Raw genomic sequence first — 6,391 nt, 5'->3', positions numbered from 1 at the left:
TGCTGAAAGTGAAGAGGACTTGAAGCACTTACTGATGAAGATCAAAGACTACAGCCTTCAGTATGGATTACACCTCAACATAAAGAAAACAAAATTCCTTACAACTGGACCAATAAGCAACATGATAAACAGAGAAAATATTGAAGTTGTCAAGGATTTCATTTTACTTGGATCCACAATGCCCATGGATGCAGCAGTCAAGAAATCAAGTGACTTATTGCATTGGGCAAATCTGCTGCAAAAGACATCTCAAAAGTGTTCAAAAGCAAAAATGTCACTTTAAGGACTTAAGTGCGTCTGACTCAAGTCATGGTATTTTCAATCACCTCATATGCATACAAAAGCTGAACAATGAATAAGGAAGACAGAAGAATTGACGCCTTTGAATTATGGTGTTGGCGAAGAAGATTGAATATACCATGGACTGCCAGAAGAATGAACAAATTTGTCTCAGAAGAAGTACAGCCAGAATGCTCTTTAGACGCGAGGATGGTGAGAGTTTGTCTCACGTACTTTGGATATGTTATCAGGAGGGGAACAGTCCATGAAGAAGGACACTGTAAAAATGGCACAGGGATGGAGTCTGACCTCCTCTCTCTTCACAAGGGGGAAGGAGAATCAAGAGCAACAGCCCAAGGCTGATTCCTATGAGGCAGAGTTCAGACATGCCTCCCCTCTCTGCCAGCTTTACCAATTCTGACACCAACTTTCCCTCCCACAGCACTCTACTTCTCTGCTGGGTTTGATAATTCATTGCAATGGCCACACAGAACTGACATACAATACTCACAATTATGAGGTTTATTAGGGAAGTAACAGGTTACAATTCAGGCTCAGAAACACTCAGGATACAGTTGTTCCATCAGGACAGCCTCTTTTCAGCTGTGCTTGCAGGCACACCTCTTTTGGGCCCTAGGCCTCTGCCCTGCTCAGCCAAGTGTTACAAAGCTCTTTTAGCCCCTACCAATAATTCCCCAGAGACACTCAGGCACTCAGCTTACTAGCTCCATGGGCTGGGAAGCCCACCATGCTGTCTCCTGCTGGTCTTCCCTGCCACTGCTTCTCACCATCTTCAGGGCCTGCTTTCTCTCTGTCTCCTGGCTCCAGGAGCCTCCCAGCGCGGGGAACTTGGGTTCAAAAGACACACTCTCTCCTCCTGGCTGTTAATCCTTAGTGGTGGTGGGGTCTTCTCTTTCCCACCTCTGGGGTGGCTCATTTCAAGCTCAGTGCGATGGCAAAACTGACCAATCTCTTTAGTAGGCCACAATTACCCTATCGGCATAGTCCCGCCCAATCTCCTGGGTGGGAGTTATAAGACTATGGTGAGAAACGCCACATAAAAGTGAACCATCGCATGGCAGACATCATGCTTGGTAGAGGGTTAGTGGGAAAGAGGAAGACCCTCAATGAGATCGACTGACACGGCGGCTGCAAAAATGGGCTCAGCCTAACGATGATTATGAGGATGGCACAGGACTGGGCAGTGTTTCGTTCTGCTGTACATAGGGTCTCTATGAGTCAGAACCAACTTGATGGCACCTAATAACACTATAACAACAACCAAATTTTGTTTATCCATTCATCTGTTGATGGACATTTAGGTTGTTTCTACCTTTTGGCTATTGTGAAAAGTGCTACAATGAACATTGGTGTACAGATTTCTCTTTGCATTCCTGCCTTCTCTTCTTCTGGGTACATAACTATGAATAGGATTCCTGGGTCATGTGATAGTTCTTTGTTCATTTATTCAGGAACCACCAAACTGTTTTCCACAGCAGCTGCACCGTTTTACATTCCCATCAGCAATGGATGAGGGTTTCATTTCTCTGCAACCTATACAATACTTGTTGACTTCCATTCCCCTCATGCTTTAGCACGTCCCCACATGCTTTCTTACTTTCTTCCCTAGCCTCCTGGGTGCCATGTTCCCCACACCTCAGGTGATCTATGCAATGGCAGAGGACGGACTCCTTTTGCGAAGCCTCACTTGGATACATGCCCGTACACTTACACCTGTCAGCCACGCAGGTCTCCGGAACCATTGAGGGTGAAAAGATAAAATCTTCATCTTCTTTTATCAATTTCCTTGACTTGGATATTTGCAGTAGTTTCTCACCGCCCCCCACCTCTTTTTTGTCCCTTAATTCTAGCACTCATGGCATTCCTCTTTGAGCTCAGTGATCTTGTGGACCTCACATCAACTGGGACTCTGCTTTCTTACTCCATGGTGGCCTTTTCTGTTCCTGTCCTCAGGTGAGACTCCACTACACCTTTACTGGGGGTCTTAGACTCATGAGGATTCCTGGGGAGCTAATCCTCCTCCTCTTGTGCCTTCATACTTACTCCTAAGTGTACTGTTACACTTAGGGTGGAGAATAGGGTAGATTAGACTGATGTTGAATGAGTTGTTGTTGTTAAGTGCCATCCAGTCAATTTCAACTCATAACAACCCCTTGTGAGAGTAGAACTGCTTCATAGGGTTTTACTGGCTGTAATCTTTACCCTGGCTGTAATCTTTACAGGAGCAGATCGCCAGGTCTTTCTTTCACAGAGCCACTGGATCAGTTCGAACTGAATAGGGGCTGGTATTAATATTGCTGTTATGGATTGAATTGTGTCCCCCAAAATGTGTGTCAACTTAGCTAGGCCATGATTCCCAGTATTGTGTGGATGTCCTCCATTTTGTGATCTGATGTAATTATCCTATGTGATGTAAATCCTAATCTCTACGACGTTAATGAGGCGAATTAGAGGCAGTTAATGAGGCAGGACTCAATCTACAGGATTAGGCTGTATCTTGAGTCAATCTCTTTTGAGATATAAAAGAGAGAAGCAAGCAGAGAGGAAAGGGACCTCTTGCCACCAAGAAAGAAGCACCAGGAATGAAGCATGTCCTTTGGATCTGGGGTCCCTGCACTGAGAAATTCCTACACCAGGGAAGATTGATGACAAGGACCTTCCCCTAGAATGGACAGAGAAAATCTTACCCTAGATCTGGCACACTGAATTCGGAATTCTAGCTTCCTAGACGATGAGAGAACAAATTTCTCTTTGTTAAAGGCATCCACTGTTACAGCAGCACTGGATAACTGACACAATTGCCTTAATACCTTTAATTCAGGTACCAGCCAGACCAGAAGTTAAGCAAGAATGAGGCAACGAAGGTGTAAACATTTGAGAAGAAGTCTGTTCCAAAGCCATGGGAATCTGTACCTGAAAGAGAAAAGTCTGTGTTGGTCCAACAATACCATCTCCACTCTGAAATCTGGGCAGATCGTCTGTGGTTGTGCCTCTCTACTTGGTGAGCAGTGGGATTTCTCTTTAGAGTGTTCTGAAATTGAAAGGATGGGGTGGGACTGTGTTGGTTTTTGGAGCTGAGGAGGCATCTTGGAGGGATGATGGCCCTTTTATACATGCATTCTGGGGTGGAATGTGGCCCAAGGTCTTTACATATTTGGCTTCCAGAGTTGGACCTGATCTCTCCCAACTTCACTTTTGCCGTCATACTGATGATGGTCCTGTGCCTGAATACTGGCCCAAATGTTCAGACGTCTATTCTCTGGGGACCCAGTTTATACAACAGTGGCTGTGCTGTTGCTGGTGTTCATTACTGGGATCACTTTCATCCTTTGGAGACAGCCCCAGAACTCTACCCTGCTCCACTTCAAAGTAAGTGGTCGTCTTTATACCCAGAAACTACCCACTTTGAGTGAATGAACTCTGCAAGCTCTGAAGTCTATCGAGTTCATAAACATTTAAAAAATATAACTTAATTTTTGTTGTTGTTGAGAATATACACAGCAGAACATACACCAATTCAACAGTTGCTACACATACAATTCAGTGACCTTGATTACATTCTTTGAGTTGTGCAACCATTTTCAGCCACCTTTTCCCAGTTGCTCTTTTCGCATTAACATAAACTCACTGCCCCTTGAGTTTCCTATCTGATCTTTTGAGTTGCTGTTGTCAATTTCATCTCATATGGATAGATCTTAAAAGAGCTCAAGGCAGATATTCTTGACCAGTTAAGCTGTAACTATTGTTTGGTTTTAAGAAGACTTCAGGGGATATTTTTGGCTTAAGGTTTAAAGATTATCTCAGGGCAATAGATTCAGGGATTCACCCAGCCTCCATGGCTCCAGAAAATCTGCATTCCACTAGACTTGGAAATCTGTACTACATTTCACCCCATTTGATCAGGATTCTTCTACAGAATCTTCCCCCCACCCTTCTCCTATAGAATCTTCGATCAAAATGTTCAGTAATGGTAGCCAGACACCATTCAGTTCTTCTGGTCTCACGGCAAAGGAGGCAACTGAGTTCATAAGCATTTTTTAGCAGACCAGGAAAAGGGGATGTGAGGAAGGCAATGATCTTTCCCTGACCTCCCACTCAGTTATTTACTAGTTTCATTTTCCAACAGCTGTCTCTTCTGGAACAGGTAATGGGATACTCAGTAAGTATGAAGAGGCACTGGCCATGAATATTAGATTTAGTCATGGGGTGTTGTGGGTGGTGCTGGCTACAGTGTTTCCAGTGAATCTCTGCAGGTAAAAGCCAGTCTGCAGTGGGTGGACGTCATAGGTGCTGAGAAAACAGAATGATGGAGAATGGATGACCGATGCACAGCTTTAGTCAGACTGGAGTGTTCCTACCCTCCCAAGTGGGGTAGGGAATCTCCCTTCCAGACTTCCGTGGTAACTCTGGGGATTAACTGACTTTGTCCACAGGTCCCCACTTTGCCTTTCCTCTCACTGGTGAGCATCTTTATAAATGTTTACTTGATGATGCAGTTGACTTCTGGGACCTGGGCCTGATTTGAGTCTGGATGGTAATTGGTTTAAGTGGCTTCCTGGGGAAAAGAGTGCCCTTGGGTGACTGAGCCCAACATTCTTCCCACCACATTTCCCTAAAATTGTCTCAGACACCGTAAGTATGAGGCCTATTGAACATTCATAAGTGGGGAGAATGACTACTTCCTCACCTCTATGCCTCATTTCCCTACTAGGATTTGCTGTATATTTTGGATATGGGATCCAACGCAGCCTGAAGAAGAATGACCAATAGCTACCAACCTCATATTGACAAAAACATCCCTGGTGCTGAATCAGCCTAAGGACAGAAACTGGATGCTGTGTGGAATCCCTCCACCACGTTGGAAATTTCTTCTGGCTCAGGGAGTAAAGTTTGGATCTCCATGGTGGTGGAGAGGGTATGTGTTTAGAGCCCTCTATTTATTTCTAGTGGACAAAATGTGTTTAATGTTGTATAGTTTTTAATTAAAAAATTTTAAAGTATATATACATATTGAAAAGTGCCTATTCCATAAGTCTACAGCAAAGTAAATACAACAATGAAGCCAGCACCCAGTCAGAGAAATAGAATCTTACCTACACATAAAAAGCACCTTTTTGGGTTTTGTAGGCAGCTAGAGGTCTCTGCCGTTTTTGTTAGTTGATGTTGATTTCTACTCATGGCGGCCCCATGTATGTCAGAGTAGAACTGTGCTCCATAGGGTTTTCAAGGCTGAAGAAGCACCTCTTTGGCCCTGCTTCCAGTTACCACCCCCCGAGGTAACCATTATTCTGACTACAAACAGTTGTTGAACTCCATACATTGCCTCCAACACGGTGAACTTTTCGTTAAGTATGATGTGAGATTTCAGCCATGTTGTTTCACGTAGTTGTAGTTCCAATGTTTGCCTATTAAGAATAGTGCTTCCATGAACGTGGTGGTAAACCAAACCAAACCATTTGTCATTGATTCCGACCTCAGTGACCCCATGTGTTTCAGAGTAGAACTATGCTCCCTAGGGTCGATTCCTACTCATGGTGACCCCATGTGTTTCAGAGTAGAACTGTGTTCCATTGGGTTTTCAATGGCTGTGATCTTTCAGAAGTTGATCATCAGCACTCTCTTCGGAGGTGCCCCTGGGTGGATCTGAACCTCCAAGTTTTTGGTTAGTAGTTGAATGGTTTACTGCATCTGCCAGGGACTCCTGAACATGGCGGTATAGGTGTTCTAACAAGTATATGAACACACTGTGCTGGGTATATAGCTAAGAATGGAATTACTGGGTCACAGGTATGTAAAAATGGTGGAGTGGACTTCTGACCTTCTCTAACTTCATGTGGGGGGAGAATCAAGATCAATATCAGCCAAACGCTGATTCCTATGAGGTAGAGGTCAGACATACCTCCTCTCTTCAACCTTTTTTCCAATTCTGACATCAGCTGTCCCTCCCACTTCTCAGCTGCATTCGATAATTCATTGCAATGGCCACAAAGAACTGACAATACTCATGATTGTGGGGTTTATTAGGCAAGTAACAGGTTACTATTCAGGATCAGGAACGACTCAGGATACAGTTCTTTAGTTTGGACAGCTT

The 6,391-nt window shown here is 44.2% G+C and overlaps 1 pseudogene; it reads left to right on the top strand.

The window, feature by feature from the left end:
- LOC105756575 (cationic amino acid transporter 3-like) overlaps nucleotides 1-5,327 on the top strand; it is a 21,040-nt pseudogene extending 15,713 nt beyond the window's left edge.
- The last annotated feature ends 1,064 nt before the right edge of the window (nucleotides 5,328-6,391 follow it).

Source organism: Trichechus manatus, unplaced genomic scaffold (assembly GCF_000243295.1).
Source record: "Trichechus manatus latirostris isolate Lorelei unplaced genomic scaffold, TriManLat1.0 scaffold00087, whole genome shotgun sequence".
Taxonomy (NCBI): Eukaryota; Metazoa; Chordata; class Mammalia; order Sirenia; family Trichechidae; genus Trichechus; species Trichechus manatus.
Note: the sequence above shows the minus strand (reverse complement) of the source record. Positions and strands in the feature narration are given on the sequence as shown.